Source organism: Notechis scutatus, chromosome 3 (genome assembly GCF_049901735.1).
Source record: "Notechis scutatus isolate UNSWTSFEM ecotype Mainland chromosome 3, rNotScu1.2, whole genome shotgun sequence".
Taxonomy (NCBI): domain Eukaryota; kingdom Metazoa; phylum Chordata; class Lepidosauria; order Squamata; family Elapidae; genus Notechis; species Notechis scutatus.
Genome location: NC_142011.1, coordinates 78,586,437 through 78,610,691, shown reverse-complemented (window position 1 = coordinate 78,610,691; position 24,255 = coordinate 78,586,437). Strand labels below are relative to the sequence as shown.

Sequence of the window (24,255 nt, the reverse complement as noted above, 5' to 3'; positions counted from 1 at the left end):
CTACACTAAACAGACTTTTCATCAGAAATAAATGGCTTTAGCAGACCCTGTTGTTTGAATCTGGGCTATGTGCTCACAAAGGACATTTTCTTTCCTGATGGCTCCTCCACACCTTCTCACCCAGTTTTGGTTTTATTTTAGAAGATCTGCCTTTCATACCAGCATTTCAATGAACGTAAAAATAAGCAGTTCAATTTTAGGGACTGTGATATGCATCAAGAGGAAAGAAAATCATTTCTCCAACCATATAGCCAAATGTGTAAACAGAAAATCTTTTAAACGTCACAAGCTAGTATAGAGAGCATTGTTGAATGGATTGCCAAGCTGTCCGGCTCAAGCTAAAATGTCTGCATGTATAGAAAGGAAGCATTAATACCTACAGGACTGGCCTTATCCCATTACATTGGCATGTCCCACCCTGTCTGACTGAAAAGTATGATACGGACCCCATGAGTTAAAGGGCTCCAACTGGCAGTGTCTAGGACAGGGGTATCAAAGTCACAGCCTGTGGGCCAGATGTATCATGTGTTAGTCCTACCCTCGCCCAGTTTAGCAAAGGGGGAAAAAGTCCCAATACATCACATGATGCCGCTGTGACGACGCGAGTTTGACACCTGTGGTCTAGGAAGATAGCCTTCTCTGCCAAAGCCCGCACTCTTGTTCTACCCCCAGAGTGAGATTAGACCTTCTGAAAAGGGCTTAAAACATGGCTCTGCAGCTTTGTGTGGGGAGCCCGAAGATGCACAGTTGTGCCATCAGAGTCCTCTCCTTCCCCTTTGTCAACTAATTTTAACAAGGTTTAATTATTCTTTCATTATTAATTATTCTGGCCTCCTTAAAATATCTTATATTTTTACTTTTTTAATTTTAGCTTTAACCATTTAATTTTTATATCCTGTTTTCTATTTTGATATTTTATTGTACACTGCCCAGAGTCCCTCTTTGAGAGACATGGGTGGTTCAGAAATGTGAAATATAAATAAATATAAATGCCTAGCAGGCCACACTAAAACACACACTTTTTTCCTTTCAAAAGTCAGCTTTGTATTTTTTTTTTTTTTTAGCACAACATGCTGAGTGAAATTGATAGAATTGGCAGAAAGGGCAATGTAACTATGCTAATCAGCAGGGATGGGATCTGACCGATATAACTACCAGTTCTGTGAGCATGCGCGCAAGTCATGCGAGTGCAATTTACGACCTTCTGAGCTGCCCGGACAGCTGAGTAGCTCTGCGTGCAAGTGTGCAGCGGTTGGAAAAGCCCTTTTTTCCTGCTTTTTCAACTGCAGCTGTGTCATGCAAAGCAGCTGCGGTTGAAAACACAGGAAATAAACGTCAGGTAAGAGCCCAGATGGGTGGGTGGGCCAAAACAGCAGCAGACATAGAACCGGTTCTATGTATGCTCTCTGTTCGCTGCTCTTCAGAGAAACCGGTTCTACAGAAGTGGACAGAACTGGAAGAATCCCACCCCTGCTAATCAGGGAAAAGAATGTAACTAGCTTTGTTCCCACTTGGAAACCACTTCTGGATTTTCAAAAGAGATAAAAATGAAATTTTGATGTTGGGTTTTGATCATTAAGAAGGTTGTTGTTATAGAAATAGCTAGTTTTTTTTTTTTTTGTATAAATAAAAAGTTGAGATTATATTCTTATTGTGTAATTTACTTCACTGAAATAGGTTGTAAGTAACTGCTTTTTTGTCCTGTTTTTCTTTTCTATTTTCCTTTTCTATTCCTTTTCCTTTTTCCCCTCATCCCCTTTCCCATTGTCATTATTTTCATTTGTATTTTATATTAATAAAATTTCATTTATATAATATCCTGAATGTTCCCTTGTTATGTCTACATTGTCTGTGGATCAGAAAAAGATGCAAGTCAAGTTAGTCACATTTAACTATAACTCTCTAACACCAACACCCACTACACCTGTGCTCTTTATGTGATGGCTTTAAATGATGTTATGATAAAGAAAACAGGGGGGAAAAACCAAGGCCTAAGAGGTCATTAAAATGTTTTTACCATATTTGAAGTAACTGCTTTTCAACTTTTAGGAAACCCCCCAAAAGGGGGGGGGGGATGGCATTTTCTATGGAAGTGGCTCTGAAGGAATTCCATGAAGCACTTGCCTATTTACAGTATTCCTTCCTTATTTTGAAGTGGCCTAAGTTAACTGAAAGTCCATTTTTTCCCCTCCTGCTCACTTCAATTTAATGGAAAAGACATTGTGCTTTTCCCCCTCAGGAAGAAAAATATCTCTGCAATCCTTTGCTGGGCTGTCCTGGCATTTATTTTAGTTATGCAGTGCCTGCCCGGGTGGGTCTTTTGTACTACAATTTTTCTCTCTGATGGAGTTTAATCCCAAAGGATATCCTCCAGCACTAGCCTTTTGTGGTTCAAGGACTTGGAATCACTGCCTCCATATAAGATACTGAAACATACTTACCAACTCAATGTTGTTGTTTCATTTGAAATAAGCTAGCTGGTGGATTTCAAACGCCTATGACCAGCAGGCATCCGGATGTCTGGATTTCCAATTAGTGCTTTGCTGGGCAACTTGAATGGAGTAAGATCAAATTTCATATTTGGGGTAGTGATTCTGAATGAAAAAAAATGTGTCAGCTGAGCCTAAACATAATTCCAAATTTCACCAGATCATAGGTGGGGAAATATAGGTCATACAAGTGGCTGTTATTTCTTAGGAAAGATGGAAAGAAAGACAATCTGACCTAAAAACAAATTTAAAGCTAGAAAATCCCTCAAAAAGTTTTCAGCTGTGGTGTTTTTCTTAAACAAGAAACTAATTTCCATCATTACATGGGACATATCAGATCAGGTTGCTTTGATTTGTAACAAACGATGACTAAGCTGCTGTAGTTAAAAATGTTTCTGAGACACATTTCAATGGTCTATGGGTGTGTGTGGATGATTTGGAATTATGCAGTCTCTTCTAGTTTTAGTAGAGGTGTAATTAAGGAGAATATTTTGAATATTGACTTTAAAAAACCACCTAGATATCCATTTATTTATATACTACTAAGCCACTCATTGTCATGACCTTTAAGTGGGCAAAATGGTGCATTGTAGGGCAACAATTTTTGGAGCAAGTTACCTCAAATAGCCTAATTTATAGAATGTGTCTAAAATCCATGAAGAGGAATGAAATTTGTGCTATTGACAGTTGCTGCTGTAAAGGTGCTGTAATTACAATTTTCAACATTCTGACAGTTTCCCAGACAGTCTCACAATCTTGTTGATGACCCATGCTCTGTAAAGGACCTTGGAATACTCACCTCTAATGATCTAAGTGCTAGAGCCCACTGCAACTACATAGCCAAAAAGGCATTAAGAGTTGTTAACCTAATCCTACGTAGCTTTTTCTCTGGTAATATCACACTACTAACCAGAGCATACAAAACATTTGCTAGACCAATACTCGAATACAGTTCATCAGTCTGGAACCCACATTACGTATCTGATATTAGCACAATTGAGAAAGTCCAGAAATATTTCACAAGAAGAGTTCTCCACTCCTCTACTCGTTGTAGAATACCTTATGCCACCAGACTTGAAATTCTAGAACTAGAAAACCTTGAATTACGCCGTCTTCGGTCTGACTTAAGCATGGTATATAAAATCATACATTGCAATGTCCTACCTGTCAATGAATACTTCAGCTTCAACCATAACAACACAAGAGCACACAATAGATACAAACTCAAAGTAAACCGCACCAAACTTGATTGCAGGAAATACGACTTCAGCAATAGAGTGGTCAATGTCTGGAATACTCTACCCGACTCTGTAGTTTCTTCCCCAAACCCCCAAAACTTTAACCTTAGACTGTCTACTATTGACCTCACCCCTTTCCTAAGAGGCCTGTAGGGGGCGTGCATAAGCGCACCAACGTGCCTACCGTCCCTGTCCTATTGTTTCTCTTATTCTTTTATTTTTCTTATATGTACCCATTTCATGTATTCACAACTATGTATACATTTATACTTATTATCTTGTAAACAATTGGCAAATCAAATAAATAAATAAATAAATAAATAAATAAACAATCCCTTGTTCCCTCCCCTGCCCAGCAATAGTCATAGCCACTTACCAGTCTGCTGAGAAGGGAAAGGCAGGAGAGAAAGGGAAAGGAGGGGAGGGGAAGAGAGGGGAGGAGAGGGAAGAGGAGGAAAGTGAAGTGAAAGAAAGGGAAGGAAAGGAAAGGAAAGGAAAGGAAAGGAAAGGAAAGGAAAGGAAAGGAAAGGAAAGGAAAGGAGGAAGATTTATGATGTTTTCGACCAGATTCCCAAAAGAAAAATTCTATAAAGAAGCTTGGAAGAAGTCAGAAGTGGCTCCTACTCCCACTGGTTGTTTCCCCTCCCCCCCCACCTATGGACATTCTGTTTCTCTATTTAGGTAAGGAACTATCTCTGAAATGATTATCAGTTGGGCAAGGGTTTTCCAGTTTGATTATAGAAATTATTGAAACTGGATTTTTAAGATTTCAAAAAGGAGACTACCTCTGCTTCTTTTAAAAAGAAAAAAAGCAGGATATGAATTTTCTAATTCCTGTGAAAGTTCTAATGGGATACTTTCACTCATTAGAGAGATTTTGTCATACATGATAAACCACATTATATTTATTAGTACATTTAGTGATTTATAGAAACATTTGATATTAATGAATGAGTTAATTCACTCCGCCTTCACTTGGTGCAATCACAGTGCTGTGAAGAAATGTCAGAAAACTGGTTTAATATGCACAAAGGAACAAAAAGAAGAAAACAACAGCCCATTGCTACTTCCCCCTCCCAGTTCACACATAAGTCCTGTCCCATCCCAATGAGCCAAGTCCTATCTGCCTATCAACATATGTGGTAATAGTAACTTATTTTGACTACCTGTGGATACCGTAATGCATTTGAGATTTATTTATTTATTTATATATAAGTTCCATGATAACGGCAGCAAACCATGACATCTCTAACCTTAGCAGTGGGTTACAAACTATTTGCGTTCTCATCCATTAATAACTTTCCCCCTCCTTACACATCTATTTAGTTTTGTTTGAAATAGAAAATCACATTAAGATGACCAAAACTTCACAAGGGATGGCTATCATCTGCCAAGTAATCTGAATATGTTTAAGCATTTATGAGCCACCTGCCAGGTACCTGAGGGGACTATCAATCTAATAATGGCTCAGGAAGAATGCTGAGCCTCACTAGATAAACACTGTAACATCATCCCAAATGGAGTTATCAGCCAGAAAGATATTTCAGCTCCATTTTTGAACTGTCGGGGATCTTCAAGCTTAATGGCCTAAGAGATAGATGTATGCTGGCCATTCAGAATACCATCGGCCACTCATTCTGAACATTTTTGTCCCTTGAAAAGATTTAGTTCTGAAAGTTAGGATATAGATTTGTTGCATTAAATAGATAACTGAATATCATTATCCCCAGTTTTTATCAGGCATATATGACATCTATAAATTGTCCTATCTGTGTATATTAAACTGTGAGACCACCTTTTCCTGAGGATAATTGCTCATACTACTAGGTTAAATATAGTGGACATATTCACCTCCAGGTCCACTCACTCAAATGGAGTAACTTCCCACCTGAGATCTGAGAGAGCCCTACACTTTTAGCCTTCTGGGGATCATAAATACCTGACTCTTTCCCTGAGCATTAAGTTAAAATGAGATCTGAATTGGGAGGCTATTTGGTGTAGTATTGGGGAGCAAAGATATTTCTCTTTTTAGCTTTGGTGTTTTTTTGGGGGGGCGGTGGTGGTTGTGACCCACTTAGAATCATTATATGAGATAGATAGCCAACCAAATTAGTTAAATAAATTATCTATCTATCTATCTATCTATCTATCTATCTATCTATCTATCTATCTATCTATCATCTATCTGTCTATCTATCGATCTATCGATCTATCGATCGATCTATCGATCTATCGATCTATCGATCTACCATCTATCTATCCATTGGTTTTGCTTTACCAAAAAGCATCAGTATTTCATCTAGTCTCAAGATGCATGTTTTGCCCTTTCATATTTGCATTACAACACTTCACCTAAGTGTATGAGGGGAAGAATTGGCCTTGCAAATGCCACAGTGTATATTTCATCATGTCTCCTTATCATTCCAATATCTCCATTCTTAAACTCTATTTACCCAGGGGAATCAACTGCCAGTTTATATAGAGGGTGCTCTTCTTAGTTGAATGGTCCTACTTTAGAAGAATTTCTCAGTGCTTCTCAGGAGACCAGTAGCATAGCAAAACCAAGGCAGAAACTTTTTGCCATCCTTGTTGGCTCTTTATTGTTTCTGATGTTATATATTCTGATGATGTATTCATTTTACCACCTCGGAATTCTGCTTCTTTCTTTGGTTGTATTAGCAGACCTATTCAAAGAAGAAGACAGATGCTAAATGATATTCCACTAAAGAAGCAGAAGAGGAGGAGAAAGAGGGAGGGGGAGAGGGAGGGAGAGGGGAAGGGGAGGAGACACTCTTTTTGAGAATTATAAAGCTTTATTTGTACAGAGGCCTTCTCCCTGCAATTGTTGGCCTTCTTGGAAAAAAACTCTATGGAGGTAACTATGTTATACATTTAATGTCAGGGGATTTGATATGCAATCTGTTTCTGTCTCATGTAAATTATAGTCCTACCCTACTAATATCCCAGAGGAGGCACCTTGGAGTTGGAGGAGTGGCTTGTTAGCTATGCAATGTATTATAAAATGCTATTTCCATAGGCAACCGCAAAACTTGACTCACTGAGCAAATATATCCCATTAGTTTATGATTAATATACCAAAGCAGAGGTTATCAACTAACTAATTTATCTCAAATATATAAATAAATGATAGACCTAGCTATTACATTGGTGGAAGCAGTGGTGGGTTTCAAAAAAAAATAAAAAATCCTATCGGTTTGGTGTGAGCGCATGCTTCAATGAGATATGCCAAAGGAATAGCATTTTTATCCATCTCTGTTTATTTTTGTATCTATTAAATGCAAATAACTTAGTGTTACTAATTTAGAAATATACTGTATTAGAAACAATGCAAGAAATATATCTGTTTTCGGATATCTCTGGCACTTATCAGTATTCAGCATATTTTGCAATTTCATTTATAAAATTTCTGGAAGCTTGTTAAGATATATTCAGATAAATACTGTATATTGCAAGTTCTCATATTTGTTCTGATCTCTGAAAGACCATCAGACATTTGGACTTCATAAGAGCATTATCTTTTGTAATCAGCATTCTTCTTTATTTGTTTTGGTAGAGGAACTTATGTTGAAAGGTTTAGGATATTTTTCTCCAGAAGCAGTATTGTTAGTAATCGCATATGGCTGGCAGAGCACATAAGCCTGCTCTCATTATCCAATAACATTAAGTTAGCATTCTTTTGAATATAATTTCTTCTTCTTTAACCTAACTGTAAACCTGATCTTCTTTCTTCTATGTAATTAGCCATAAAGAATTTGAGACAATGTTCCGATGACATGGGTCTGTTTTGATTATTCTCATTCCCAGAATGTAGTGCTTGTTTATAAAGTATATCATATGGAAAGTTTTAGGGTGGATGGTTTTGAACTCCTCTCTCTTATCCCTATGCAGCTTAAGTGATTTATGTCTGTCAGAATACATCTGAACTGGAATCGATTTGTCTTGTTTGTTTGAATTGCTTCATTCCTTGGTGAGGAGAATACGGTCCGTATCGTCCTCATTTCCTGAAGCCCCAGTTTGCCTCACAGTTCCTACAGTGGACACAGGAAGGAGCAACTCATGTGATGTGATGCTTAACCCCATTCATCAGTTTTCCTCTGCGGCTCCCCTAAATTCTTTTCCCAGCTGGCCTTTAACTGTGTTTTACCATTGTTATCTTTTTAACAGAGCATATAAGCCTCAACAGTCTGAAATATGATGTGGAATCAGAGAAACCGCAGCAAGAAAACTGTAGGAAGGGGAGTAATGGATGCTCAGAATATACAATATGTTTTATTTTATTTTTTATTATTAATTTTTTAAAAAAATCATGACAATGGATCATTTTCTGCCGTTCTAAAAATATAATTTAATGTAAAAGATTAAACATCCCTGGTCAAAGCTTCAGTATAACTCTGACCCTAAGTGGATAGCTTTCACATGAGCCATGATGGCACAGTGGTTAGAGTGCAGTACTGCAGGCTACTTCTGCTGACTGCCAGTTGCCTGCAATTTGGCAGTCAAATCTCATCAGGCTCAAGATTGACTCAGCCTACCATCCTTCTGAGGTCAGTAAATGAGGACTCAGCTTGTTGGGGCAATATGCTGACTCTGTAAACCGCTTAGAGAGGGTTGTAAAGTACTGTGAAGTGGTATATAAGTCTAAGTGCTATTGTTATATAAAATTAAACATGACATTTTTCAGCAAAATCTGAATCCCGATTTATGTTTAGTTATAAAGTGAGAAAATGGTAAATATAGCAGATGCAGAAGTATACTCTTTCAGCTACTACTTTCCAACTCCTTTTTAATAGAAATAAAAGCTTCCAGATAGTTCCAACAGTAAACTATTTGTGTTTTTGCTTTTAGATTTGCTTTTAGATTTTTCCTTCCACCCTTTTTGCAGAATTCTTTTAGTTTACAAATATTCTTCATTCTTCTTGCAGACACTGTATATATGCGATCCCACATATTTTCAATAGTACTCAAAGTTGGGATGCAAATATTTTTACTACCAGTTCTGTGGGCGTGGCTAGGTGGGCGTAGCTAGGTGGGCATGGCCATGTGACTGGGTGGGGATTTCTTCTTCTTCTTCTTCTTCTTCTTCTTCTTCTTCTTCTTCTTCTTCTTCTTCTTCTTCTTCTTCTTCTTCTCCTCCTCCTCCTCCTCCTCCTCCTCCTCCTCCTCCTCCTCCTCCTCCTCCTCCTCCTCCTCCTCCTCCTCCTCCTCCTCCTTCTTCTTCTTCTTCTTCTTCTTCTTCTTCTTCTTCTTCTTCTTCTTCTTCTTCTTCTTCAGCACCCCCCCACACACTCCATTTTTTTTGCCTCCTGGGCCTCAAGGAAATCTCATAGGAGGCCCTTTTTGCTCCCAGGAGGCTTCCTTGAGGCTCAGGAGGCCAAAAATGCAGCACAGGGGACCAGTGCAGCAAACCCCCTGCGCTCCATTTTTTTTTTTTTTTTTGCCTCCTGGGCCTCAGGAAAGCCTCCTGGGTGAAGCAGTAAGACAGTGAGGGGATCCTGGCATAGCTGATCACCAGAACAGCTGATCGTCAGGAGAAAAAAAAAAGACCAGTTTGGCCAAAACAGTAGCTGTTTTTTTTACTACCGGTTTGGCTGAACTGTTAGGAATATAAGTCACCTAAGAGGTATTTGGGTTAGAAATATATAAACCAGGATAAACATTTTAGTACTATGTCTTTAAGAGCATGCTAAAAACTGCAATTGGGTGTGGTTACTCAAACGGCCATAAGATGGAGCCAGAAACCTGGGCTGTTTTAGTCTTAGTCTTAATCTCAGAAGAGAGTGTGTCTCAGTCTCTGTTTCCTTCTGTTGGAAAGTATTGCCATTCCTCCATTTTTCCTAATTGACTGCTATTACTGGACTTGATGTAAGTCTGATACTGAACTGTTTTTTGACACTGGACTTTGATATTTGGATTATCCCTGGATTGAAAACTGACTGATTTAACCTGTGGATGACTTTGGACTGCCTATTTTGGACTTTGCTTAATGTTTCTGGAAGTAAAAACCTACATTTACTGTACAGTGTATCTGTGTGCTGTATGTGTATTATTCAAACACTTCTATCAAATACGTCTCCCTGTATGCGCTCATTCTCCTAACGGGGAATTACCTCAACACGAACAGTAACATTTTTTACTACTGGTTTGCCCATACCAGGTCGAACTGGTAGAATACCACCACTGATGATACTCAAGTTCTCGTAGTAACTGTAAAGATCATTCCAAACCTTTATACTTCCTTTAAATACTTTCTGTTTGGCTTGGCAATTCCTTTTGTACTGGAAGTCCTTGACTTGAACCATTCCTTTAGTCACCATTTGAAGTCACAATGTCACTGAAAAAAGTGACTTATGACCAGTTTTCATACTTAACAACCACTGCAGCATCCCCATGATCACATGATCAAAATTTGGGTGCTGGGCAACTGGCATGGATTTATGACAGTGGCAGTGTCCTAGGGTCATGTGATTACCATTTGCAACCTTTCCAGATGACTTCTGACAAGAGAAATCAATGGGGGAAGCCAGATTCACTTAACAACGGCAATGATTCATTTAACAATTCTGCCAAAAAAGGTCCTAAAATGAAACACAACTCATTTAGCAACCGTCTTGCTTAGCAATGGAAATTTTGGGCTCAGTTGTGGTTGTATATCAAGGACTACCTATATTGTTGTGTTACTGAAGTATCTAACATTTTTTTAGTTTCAGTTTCTTCATGGAACATGGAACATTAATTTCCAAAATATGATATTTAGTTGAAATCATTCTTTGTTCCATCCACAACTTGTTTCTTGGGTCACTGGGTGTCTCACTACTCAAAAGCAGACAAGGTCATTCCCTGCTTAACAAGTAAGGAGTTTTTTTCATCAAACCTATTACCTATTTTTCTCCAAATGCATGTTGCGTGCTTTTCACAGTCCAGTGTTATTCTATTAGTCCAAAGCATTCTATTTTAGGCTTACCAAGATTTTAAATACTCTGGTTTGCCAGAGAAAATGTTTCCTTCTGGACATTCTCTGATGTGGATCTTATTTTATAAACAACACAAGTCCTATGGACCTATAAACAATTAATCTAGGATCAGCTAAAGTTTACAGCAGGTCATTTACAGTGAAATCTGTTTGGCATGTCTGACCAGCTTTCAGGCAGCTCTAGCAAAGATTTTTCTTTGTTTTTCATATCTTGCTTCTCCTTCTATGTGGCTTCCATTTTTAACAGTGCTTCTCACAGTTGAAATTGAAACATGAAAGTGTTTAGATTTTTTTTTTTTTTTAAAAAAAAAAGTGGTTTCCCCTGCTTTTTAAGAATGAATGACAGTACCAATAAAGGAGAATTTTTCTAGTTCAGGGTTGAAAGGAAGGGTCTTTGGTGTTCTCTGAGTCTGCTTGTTTTCTTGCAGATGTTTCATTACCCAAACTAGGTAACTCGGTGCTTCATGGTAAATCAGTGCTTCATGATGTTTCCTAGTTTGGGTAATGAAACATCTTCAAGGAAACAATCAAGCTCAGAGAATACCAAGGGCCCCTCATGAATGAACCATGCTTTCTTTTTTCAATGACGACAGCAGCATGATTGTTAAAACTAGGCAGAAGTTCAGTCACAAACTGAGAGGTTAGAACAGGGGTGTCAAACTCATGTCATCATGGTGGTGTCACTTGACATATCGGGACTTTTTCCCCCTTCACTAAATTGGGTATGGGCATGGCCAGCACGTGACGCATTTGATCCGTGGTCCGCAAGTTTGACAGCCCTGGGTTAGAAGGATCACTGCGTTTGCACACCTGTAGAATTTTCTTCATCTGCCTAATGAAGAAAATTAGGCCTAATGAATCAATCATCTACTTAACAGCTTAGAATAAAACAAACACTCCCACTCATTAATTGGAAGAGTATTCAAGACTATCTTCTACACTTACTGCTTTATTACTCAGAATCTGTAGAGATGTTTATATTTGAGTATTGCTGAAGTGATTTCAGTAAAGCTGCTCCAGTATTCAGAATTGCTTTTGGACAAGCAATTTTTAATATACATTTATTGTTTAAATATTATTAATGATAGCTGTATGTTGTATTTCAAGATTTTTGAGTTATTGTGAGCATGTTCTGATAATAAGGGAATGGTCACAGAATTGCAGAATTCTTCCTCTGATATAGCAATAGCACTTAAACTTATATATTGCCCTATAGGACTTTACAACACTCTTTGGGTTGTTTACAACATCACAGCATATTGTCCCCAACAATCAGGGTCCTCACTTTACTAACCTGGGAAGGATAGAAGGATGAGCCCTGTCAGGACTGAATTCCAGGCTGGGGGCAGAGTTTGCTTGCAATAGCACTCGCAATAGCACATAGACTGATATACCACTTTATAGTGCTTTATAGCTCTCTCTAAGTGGTTTACAGAGTCAGTATATTGTCCCCAACAATTTGGGTCTTCATTTTATCCACCTCAGAAGGATGGAAGGCTGTGTCAACTTTGAGCCTGGTGAGATTCGATCTGCCAAACTTCAGGCAGCTGGCTACAGCAGAGGTAGCTTGCAGTACTTCACTCTAACCACTGCACCACCGAGGCTCATATATTGCATTTTAACTGCTGTGCCATCAGGGCTCTTGTAGTGCTTATCTAAGGTGCTGGATTCCAGAAGCACGGTAATAGTACTTTTAAAAAACTAATATTGTTTTTCCTTCCTCTGGAGAAAGATTGGAAGATTATCTGATGCTGAGGATGGCTATGATGGTCATTGAAGGATCAGGACTTGAGCAAAATGGGTGAAAAATAAATCAACAAAATAGAAATCTCATCATGCAGCTTCACTTCAGTTTAGAAAGGGAAAAATTTCCTTCCCTAACTTTATGAATGTAACAGATTACAAACTTAAACTCACAGATGGAACATTACAGATTATACAACATCTCTATCTCTGGCTTTCTCAGCAAGTTTCCTTAAATTACTTTTCCCACTATTTCTCTGAATACAGAGAAAAAAAGAGAAAAAAAATCTGCTGATGTTTTATGTCCAATCTGAGGTAGAAAAACAGATGGCTTCTGTTTTAAAAAAGAGCAAACTTCTCTTCTTGTCAGGCCAAAACAAACTACTGAAATAAGAAATATAGTTAATATGACAAGGAAGTTGTAAGGACATGGCAAAGGGCAGAGGAGGTGAAGAAACTGATGGAGCCCTGAGAATATTATATATGAGAGACTGAGCCAGTCATATTTCCACCTTTAGAAGACTATCAGAGGTTGGACAATGAATGTACACAATATTCAGATAGTTGTTTAAAGATCCAGAAGACTATCTGCCAAATCTGCTTTGGCAGCAGCATGTTAAACACTGTAGTTTAGAAAGCTTTTCCTTTCCTTTCCTTTCCTTTCCTTTCCTTTCCTTTCCTTTCCTTTCCTTTCCTGTCCTGTCCTGTCCTGTCCTGTCCTGTCCTGTTCCTCTCTCCTTTCTCTTTCCCCAATCCTTTTACATTTTGATTACTACTTATTTATTTCAGGAAAATACTAAGGATTATGATTCAATAAAGATGGCATTTGCTGCCATAAGCTTTGTCCATCTTTGAATAAGAAAGGTGAAAGGTTTAACTGGTGGGATTTACAGTCTCGGGCATATAGACAGAAGAGAAATTAACTATAGTACCTAGGACAACAAAATGGGGATGGGTTGGAGAAAAAAAATCTTATTTCTCTCATTCTTTTGGCATTGCATGCCTACTCAGTCTTTTCTACCAAAACAAATTTGTTTGAGAAGCAAAGTAAAGCAAATTTCAGTCAGCTAATTGCCATGGTAACTCTTTTGTACATCCATTGCCACAAATTAGCAATAACATAGCAATTGTAGAATCAATTCTTATCCTTTGCTGTTTGGCCACTGGCTTTTAATTTTTCAGAGAAATGCAAGAGGAGAGGACATATTCTTCTGAGGAAACACAGTGCACAGACTTTGCACAACCTATCAATGAAAATTATTTACACGATAGCATAGGATTAATGGAATAATTTGGGTAGTCTGCTGCAAGATTATTCCCCAAATCTGGTGAGTTTTTTCCAGATTACTCCATTGTAAAATGCAGGTTCAGATGGAATCACATATTTTAACATTTCCCTACAGCCTTGTGACATATCTGTGACTACATGTTTTCATCGCCACATGTTATATTTTCTGTGGTGGATTCCTTGGGATACTTGGGATATATCTGGCAGAAAAGGATCTTGAATTTTTCAACAGGATGTAGAAAGTAATGAAGTTCTTGTTAATCTCACTCAGAGCGAAGGACTAACTGCTCTGAATCACACTGAGGGGAATGTTCAAACCACTTTGACTGAGGTTCCTTTTTCCTTTGACTGAGGTTCCTTTTTGAGCTCTTCTGTCTTCTTCAAAGGATGGGAAACACTAGGCAGGAGAATAGCTACTGCTTATAAGACTTCATTGATTGTACTGAAAAGATAAAACAGCCTAATGGAGGATTGGAGGAAGGAATAGGATTTCCGGTTGCTGACCATGACATGGAAATAAGAACACCATGTAACACAATTTTTTTTAATTGGATATAATCTTGGTGAAAGAATTTATAGTTTGGAGAAATAGTTAATGGAATCATCTTTGTCAACAACAACTTTACCATCAAAGGAGTAAACCTATTCATGTAGGAAACTTCCTAAATAATACAGTGAAATAAATAAAATACATCGAGATCCATTAACCAAGATATACAGGGCTCCTTAGACATCTATACTCAGGCAGAAGTCTATACCTCTTGATAAGGCAAATATAATATACCAAAACCTCTTAAAAGTTCAAGAATAATTAATATTTATCTACTTTAATGGTCTATCTTGTAATTTTAAAACACTGAGCTAATCATTCTGTCAAAGGTAACTAATTACAAGAAAGCAGAAGCAAAAGAGAGAGAGAGAGATGATAGATAGATAGATAGATAGATAGATAGATAGATATAGATATAGCAAGTATATTGCTATAATTAGGAAAATACTACACTGCTATCTTAAAGAAACAATATATACCAAAGTTAAAAAGTAGGGAAAGGGAACCTGGATTAAAGTTCAAGCACAACAAAAGTAATTTGAAAAAACATGTGTATAAAATGTGCAGAAATTCTGACAAATGCCAGTACACACCAAAGATGATATAATTCCTACAATGATCAGGAAAGAAAGATTGGACTAAAATTAGTCCTTCTTCTCAAGAATAGTGGAATAAGCCCACCATCAAAAAGCAAAGAACAAAGACAACATAAAAATAAGTGAGGGTGTAGCCCACAGCTACATAATGGGCAAAGAAAGAAATTCAGAAAGCTAATTCTACTTTATTGTAAGACTACATTAAGCAAATCTTGCCAGTCTAATAATACAAAACTTCTGTTTCTCTTTTTACAGCCTGATAAATTAGGACATTGCTTTCTGAGTTTCTTTCTCTACCCAGTTATACAGCTGTGAGCTGTGCCCTCTCTTATCTAATTACTCCCTAGCAGGTTATCTTCCCCTCCTTCCTGTCTCCAAAGTCATTCCCACATATCATTACATCAGCCTTTGAAATGATAATCTCATCCAGCCTATTGATAGGCTGTCATTGTAGATTTTATTGATGTTCTCTTACGTTTATGGAAATCTAGTTTTATATATTCCATATACCCTTTAATTTAATTTGGCCTTAATCCTTAATCCATATTTATATGGATATCATGGTTGGTTCCTAACTGATCTCTTTTATTTAACCCCCAGCCACCTCCAGATTCATCTTTTCTTAATTTAAAATATTAACCCATGCTTTCAATCACCTTGTGTCTTGTTGTCTTAGAACTCTTTTTTTCAAATATTACAGTTGAAAACAGTTCCTTAATAAATAAATGTATTTCCATTAAAAATACAAAAATGTCCTCCCATTCATGATGTCAGCTAAAATATATATATCCTATCAATCAGAAATCATTCCCAGAGAATGGGTCTTTTTTCTTCTCTTGGTCCTAGTATTGATTATACTTTTGAAACAGTTTTAAAATATCATCAATTTACTCTCTAATCTTTTGCTCATTGCCCCAATGAGTTTCATATTGATTTCCCCAACCTACCCAACACAAAGACCGAGTATGCCCTTGTCTTCCTTATCATCATTGATATTTTGTTTGGGATGCAATCAGTAATGTCAATTTGATCTAGGGATAAAATTTATGGTTTGGAAACAAAATAAAAATATTATGTTGGAACTCTTGGAAGCTGAAATATCTGAAAAGAGAGAATCAAACACGAAAAATATCTGGAATCCAAGGACACAGCAGAAAGATGTAACCTTCTAGTCCTCATGGTCATCTAACATAGTTCTTTTTAAGTACAGAAAATGCAGTTCTTAGTCTTTAAACAATTTAGCAAGATTATTGTTCTATTCTTTGAGTAGTTTAACACTTTCCTCCTCCTTTCTCTTTTTATTTTCTAAAAATATATTAGAAATAGTGTTCACTATACTTAATTAGTAATTGTAACAAGCTTACAATTTAAAACCACTTTTCTTCCACCACAAAGCACGTATCGTTCAGTAACCATAATAAAGAATAAAACTGAAGATCAAAAAGCATTTTAAACTTTACACAGACATAGGGGAGGAGCAGGAGCAAATTTATAAATAACTAAAAGGCCTATAAACAAATCTAAGGCCTGGAGAAGCAGCTCTCTTTGAAATAAATGTGTGGATGTATTCTCAGTGTATAAAGACTGCTGACCACAGAAGCTTTAATAATGCACTCAACAGCATCTATTCTTTTTCGATCTAGTGTCCAAGACTACATGTCACAAAAGATATTCTGTCCTTATTTGGTGTTGAAGAAAACTCTTAAGGATGTCACTGTAAGCCAACCCCCCGCTCCCCGAAACAAACCAGAGAATTATTGAATGATTCAATCCACAGTTCTTACTTGAAACACAATAGTCAGGCTCAAAATATCCAACTCTGGACACATTATGTGAAGATCTAGCTACCTGGAAAAGATGTAAGGAAGTTGAAGAAGTGAATGACCAGCAACAAGGTGGCTGGATAAAATTACAATGAGCGCCCTGTTGGAAATCCTGAAAAACCAGGTTAGGGATGAATTATCCCGGAGAAAATCAATCTATGTGGCTAAGAATTGATAATGACTTGATAGTACACAATATTTCATATGTGTGTATGGAAAGGCAATATAGTGTAGTGGTTAACTTGCCAGACTAAGATCAATAAGATCCAGGCTCTAGTCTCCTTCTAGGCATGAAAGCCAGCTGGGTGACTTGGGCCCATCACTTTTTCTCAGCCATAATCTGGAAATTGAAAATCATCTATCTTCCAATCTACATTTGATCAATATGATGGATTACAGCCTATAAACTTAAAAAAAAAGCTGTCATCAAGCAGCAGATTGAACTGGACTGATTGTTATTGTTATACATATCTCCCACAATTTGATTCAGAAAAGTATTGAAATTACATTCAATTCAAACAATCAATTATATTCAAATGCCTGAATGAATCATCAAATTAAGACAAACTTGACTACACAAATTGATTCAATTTGAGTTTTTTTTTTGGGGGGGGGGGAATTGGTCAAGTTCATATGCAAATAGCCATTGACTAATTGGAGTCATTAGAAGGCAGAAAATACTTTCATTGACCTAACTGAATATCTCAGGTAATTCTTCAATTAGCCCTATTATATCATGTAACAGGGATATTCCCAAAAAGGTTATTAAAATGAAACTGGTTGTTTGAATACCCTTTTTAATATGTCACATGTATTCACAAATCTGTAGATGTCTTTCTCATATATGATATATATCATACGTTATAATATGCATTCATACCCACACATACAGTAGATGCTATGATTGTCTCTACAATCCCTGGAAGTTACACTAACAATAAGAAGTATTTTTTTAAAAATCTTTGATGAAATTATACATTAAATAAAGAATAATGAAGAAGGAATGAACTAAATATAAGAGATAGATTGTTATGGGGAAAAATAAAAACTGGGAAAGGTATTGTACATTAGGTTTACAGAGAAAAGGATTGTTATAGTATAAAAGAGAAAGGAGTTGTTAAGAATAAAAAGGGGCAGAGGACATGCAAAGCAATTTGATGGAAAAGAAAATGCTTTGGAAGTGGGTGGAAAGAGCTAAACAACCTCCAGCAGAGTGAAATGAATTTGAAATAAAAATGATGAAATGACTTAGAATGAAATCTGACATGAGATAATGCCGGAAAAATTAACTTTAAAGTTTTGTATGTGAATGGTTCCTTTCCTGGAATATTATTTTGGAGTAGTGAAGGGGGTTGCATATCCCAATGATGCTAGCAATGTGCATTCCAAGAATATTCACTTGTGATAGGCAGCTTGTGGGCAAAGGGGCACGCTAATGCATAATTCACTGGAGGAACAAAGGTAACACAACTATTTCAAGGACAATTAAATGGACATTCACAACCACCACAGTACCAATATAATACTGGAAGGCGAAACCCACCCCCAGGTTGACAATGGTGTTTATAATATGACTGGATTGAGGCCAAAAGGATGTCCAGCTATGCCCAACGCAAAAGGAAAATTGGATGCTGCAAAGAAATGTATACAGTTGGCCCGTGGAGTGTCAGAACCATGAAGTTGGGCAGCCTTGATATTATCAGAACGGAAGTGTAATGATTCAACAGTGTAATTTGGGAAATCAACAAACTGAAATGGACTGCGATGGGTCACTTCACATGAGAAGAGCATCAAGTTTGGAAATCAGCAATCACCTTTATGTGATAGGTAGCTATATAAATAGATATAAATAGACAAATAAATAAATAATTAAAAATATTGAAGCAATGGAATATTGATAATTATTTTTTTAAAGTGTGTCAAAATCAATGCTTTGATACAACACCCTCCCCATGACAGAATGCATTCACTTGGTGTCCGAGCGAAGTCATCTGTATTGCAGTGACAAAGCTACAGATAGAGAAGAAGTAAAAGTTGAATAGTTTTATGACGATGTGCAACATTTTGTCAACACAACCAGAGGTGGTATTCAGCAGGTTCTGACAAGTTCTGGAGAACCAGTAGCAGAAATTTTGAATAGTTTGGAGAACCAGTAGTAGAAATTTTGAGTAGTTTGGAACATCACCTTTGACTGGCCCTGGCCCCATCTATTCTCTGCCTCCCGAGTCCCAGATGATTGGCTGGGTCTTCTTTTGTTGCCCTGCACAAGAGGACGGAGCTGGAAAGCAGGTTAGTGGGGTGGGGAGAATGGGATTTTGCAGTAACTTTCTGCTGGAGTCAGGTGGGAATGGAGATTTTACAGTATCGTCCCCCTGCCACGCCCACCAAGCCACACCACACCCACCAAGCCACACCATCAGAACTGGTAGTAAAAATATTTGAATCCCACCACTGAACACAACACACACAGAAAGTCATCTTATTGATTATGGGAAACTGGAATGCTAAGATTGGAAAGAAATTTGCATCAGGAAGAACTAAAAATAATAATGTTGTTGTATGAAATATAACAGGAGGGAGGGCACTAGAGTTATGTCATGAAATTTTAATGTATATTGCAAATGCTTACTTCTAATAAACTAAAAAACAATGTCTGGACTTGACAGATGGACAATATCAAAAGAAAATTAACCATATACTCTACAAGCAAAGCTTTATTCAGATATCAAAAAACAAGACCTGATACTAACTATAACTCAAATCATAAACTCTGCTTTGCAAAATTTCAACATAAACTAAAAAAACAACAACGAATAATAATCAGACCAACAAGATACAAGCTCAGCAATATTCTATATGATTATTCCGTGAAGGTAAGTAATAAAATCAATGGATTCCATTTGATTAATCGAGTGCCTGAAAAACTCTGGACTGAAATTTGGGACATTATTAAAGATGAAACGAACAAAAACAATCTGAAAGGCAATAAGCAAGGGAAACTGAAATGGTAATTTGCTGATACGTTGAAAATAGCTCAAGAAAGATAGAAAGCAAAACATATCAGAAGTAACAGAAAATAACTATACAATGAGTTCCACAGGAGAGTACGGAGTTATATTTAAATAAGGAATGCAAAGAAATTGAGGGCAAATAGTCAAATAGGAACAACTGTTTGATCTAACAAAATCACAGAAATCAAGATAGAATGTAATTTAAAAAAAATGGGTCAGAGAAAAGGCTACGAATGAAAAAGATCCACGATAGAAAAAAGATACAAAGAAGAGATGATGCAAATATGTGAAGCCCTGTACAAAAACAATCAGTTATTTGTACGAAGGCTTGTTCACTGAATTAGTGAGAGACATTCTGGAAAGTGAAATTAAATGGACCCTAGATAATATTACTAACAATAACATTGCAGGAGTTAATCAAACAGCAGCCAAAGTGTTTAAACTATTATAAGATGATGTAGTTAAAGTGCTATATGACACCTATAAGGAGATATGGAAAACCAATTTATTTTTCGCTGCTAAAAAGGATCATACTAAAGGACACTTAAAGTATCAAACTGTTGCTCTTATTTTACATGTTGGTAAGGCATTTTTCAAGATTTTGTAGTCTGAACAATATAAATTATAAAGAACAAGAATTGCCAACTTTACAAGTCGGATTTAAAGGAACAAGGACAAATGACATCACATGGGTAATGGAAAAAGAAAAGGAGTTCCAAAAAGACATATGTTTTTTGCTATATTCTTTATTATTCAAATGCTTTTGACTGTGCTGAAGTAGTAGCAGATGTTACCTTCTTAGACTCAAAATGCACAAGGATAGTGACTACAGCCCTGAAATAAATACACATTTTCTATTTAAGAGAAAAACTATGACTAACTTTTGATGCAGAGAGACATCACATTGACAACAAAGATACATAATGTCAAGGCTATGGTATACCCAGTATTAAGTTATAGTTTCGAAAGCTGGATGAACAGAAAGACCTAATAAAGAAAAATGGATGACTGAATTGTGGTGCTGGATAAAATTGTTGTGAAAACCTTGGCTTTCAAGAAAAACAAATAATTCAGAACTAGGTAAAATAAAATAAAAGGGCTTACTAAAAGCATTAATAATGAGTCTCAAGCTTAAATCTTTTGAGCACCTAATTGCAAATAAAAAATCATTGAAGACCTTGATGCTTGGGAAAAATAAAAAAGCCCAGTAGACAAGATATTATCACTGGAAGTGAAAGAATAAGTTTGCAAGAACACAAAATATCAGTCACTAACAAACAGCCCTAATGAAATGATATTCATGGATCACAATGAGTTAGAAATAACTGAACAATAGTGGTACATTGAAAAGTGGAATTGATACTAATTCTATGTATGTCAGTGTCCAACAGCAGATTAAAAAGATATTATCTATCTATCTATCTATCTATCTATCTATCTATCTATCTATCTATCTATCTATCTATCTATCTATCTGTTGTGAATCAATAAAAGTGAATAACCTAAATGCAAATTAGGGGTTGAAAACCTGCACACTTGATTGGTCCTTATACAACAACTTGGGATTGGGCCAGAACCAGTCCATGATTGGTCACTTTTGGGACTGTCCTTATTGGTCAGTAGTTGGAACCTGTTGCGCATTTTCATTGGTTAATAAGGCAGCAGCTAACCCTATAAAAGGGTTACTGCTGCCCATAGCATTGCTCTGTTCCATTCTGATTCCTGTTATTATTAAAGAGTTGAAGTCACTGGTCAGATGTCTGGTCTCCTTATTCTCCAAACTTAACACTGGCGACGAGGATGGGATTCGGAGACCGAAGAGCTGACTAAACCTACAGAGCAACCTACAGAGCACGTGGTCAAACACGCACCATCAACGGCAACATGGCCAGCGGTGTCGTACCACCCGCTCCATTCGACCCAGAGACCGAAGACTGGGAGTCATACATGGATAGGTTTCCAGATGTTTCTGGAGACCAACAACCTAAAAAATGCAACAGCGGGAAAAAAAAAGAGCTATCTTTCTAACTCACTGTGGCCCGACCGTGTTTAAGATGGCAAAGTCACTTGCCAGGCCAGCAGAGGTAAAAGAGATGGACTGGGACGTCCTCGAACCTTTATTACGAGCTCACTATGCACCTACGGTGCCAACCCTCGTCAGAAGACACAAATATTACCGGAGGGACCAACAGAAAGGCGAAAGCCTCGCTGATTATATCGCGGACCTCCGAAACCTTGGAGGCCTCTGCGGATTCGCAGACTTAGAAGAAGCTCTCCGGGACCGTTTGGTTCTGGGCCTAGAAGACGGCACGATCCAGAGTAAAATTATGGCTAAGGGGGACATCAGTCTCAACGATGCCCTTAAAGAAGCCTCGGCAGCAGAGGCGACCAAGAAGTCGGCAGCCCGAATGTGCCGCACCAATGCACCGCTACGTAAACCGCCACTGATACCTCGCCTCGCTCAGAGAGACACCGGTATCAACTCACCACGAAGACCTAGAGTTCCCGTCCGACAGCGATGAGGAAGAGGTCAACCGACTGCGAACGGAGCGAGATCAGTCCACACAACACTCCTTTCAACCGTGTGCCGGTTGTGGATCCAATCACCCACGATCCGGCTGCAAATTCCTCGACGCGCTTTGCCGAAATTGCGGGAGGCGAGGTCACATCGCAAAGGTTTGCAGAAGCAAACAAAACTCCAAACCCCGACAGGCCGAATGCCAGTCTTCAGGATTCTTCGGCACACACCGAGAAAAATTAAACCACTCCTACAGAAACAAACCGTCCACCACTTCCACCAGGCATGAAGAAACCCGGCAGGAAGAGACCCACCAAACAATCACCATAGGCCACGCTACATCCCTTGATGCTGGGAAAATCCGAGTAAAGGTCGTCATCGAAAAACAAACTGTGCGTGATGGAGGTAGACTCGGGATCTTCCTCTCGATGGTGTCGTGGAAAACGCTCCAACAGCTCCTTCCAAGGATTCCGCCAAGACCTTAACCCTCAAAGGGTTATACTCAAAGACTATCAGGGCAACCGAATCCCCGTCGCCGGGTCCCGCAGATTCCAGGTCTCATTCAAGGACCGCACCATCGCACTACCACCACTGACTGTCGTGGATCGCGACAGGCCTAGTCTTCTGGGCCTCCAATGGTTCAGGCCGCCGAATCACTGTAGCCGGAGTCCACAAGGCCGAAAGCGTTGATTGGGAAGAGGCACTCGTGCAAGAATTCCAAGACGTTTTCGCGAACGGACTAGGCAAGTATAAGGGGACCCCAATCTCGCTTAACTTGAACCCTGAAATAGCACCCATCCGCCTTAAGCCGCGCCGGTGCCGTCGCTTTAAAGCCTAAAATCGACGAACAACTCGATAAGCTGATAGCGCAGGGCGTACTGGAACCCACCGACCACGCCCGTTGGGAAACCCCGATAGTAACGCCTATCAAGCCTGATGGGTCCCTAAGAATTTGCGGAGACTACCGGGCCACATTAAACCACGCACTGCAGCAAAGTGCTTATCCAGTACCAGTAGTGCAACACTTACTCCATTCTCTGGGCGGCGGGAAAGTTTTAACGCCAAACTAGATTTAGCCCAGGCATATCAACAATTGCCTGTAGACACAACCACAGCCGAGGCGCAAACGATCGTAACACATAGGGCGCATTTAAATGCAACCGGCTCCAATTCGGATGGCGTCGCCCCTGGAATCTTCCAGAGCTTAATGGAAAGGTTGTTACAAGGGATAAAAGGCGTTGTCCCATATTTCGACGATGTACTCATCGCCGCACCTAACAAAGACATCCTAGAAAAAGCGACTCAGAGAGGTTTTACGAAGATTCCAAAATGCAGGCCTCAGAGTAAAAAAAAGAGAAATGCCACTTATGTACCGAAAAGTAGAATTTTTTGGGATACCTCCTGGACAGCCAAGGAATTCATCCCACCGAAGACAAATTACGAGCAATTAAAAGGCACCCACTCCTAGGAACAAGGCAGACCTACAGGCGTTCCTTGGACTTATCAATTTCTATAATGTGTTTTTACCCCACAAAGCAACAGTAGCTGAACCATTGCATAGACTATTAGACAAAAAAGCAACGTGGGTTTGGGGACAACGGGAACAACATGCTTTCCAACAAGTAAAGAAATTGCTAACTTCTGATTCAGTACTTATGCAGTACAACGAGATTCTGCCGCTCACTATCACGTGTGATGCATCACCTTTTGGTTGGGGCAATTCTGGCCCACGTGTTACAAACGGAGCAGAAGCCCCCATCGCGTTTTTTCGCGAACCTTAGCTAAAGCTGAACGAAATTATAGTCAGCTGGACAAAGAAGCTTTAGCTATTGTTGCTGCAGTTAAAAGATTTCACGAATATGTTTATGGCCGTGCATTTACAATAATCACTGATCATAAACCGCTACTGGGGATCATTGCGGGTAATAAACCAACCCCGTATATATTGTCCCCAGAATGACCCGTTGGTCTGAATTCCTGGCGGCCTACAACTACACTTTGCAGCACC

General features: G+C 38.4%; 1 long non-coding RNA gene across 1 annotated transcript in view; it reads right to left on the bottom strand.

Annotated features, from left to right (window-relative positions):
• Positions 1-24,255, bottom strand: part of LOC148131245 (uncharacterized) — a 253,717-nt gene that overhangs the window by 197,303 nt on the left and 32,159 nt on the right. The window contains exon 2 of the long non-coding RNA XR_015748340.1: positions 2,442-2,594. This is a non-coding gene — a long non-coding RNA (uncharacterized LOC148131245). The remainder of the gene's footprint in view (positions 1-2,441; positions 2,595-24,255) is intronic.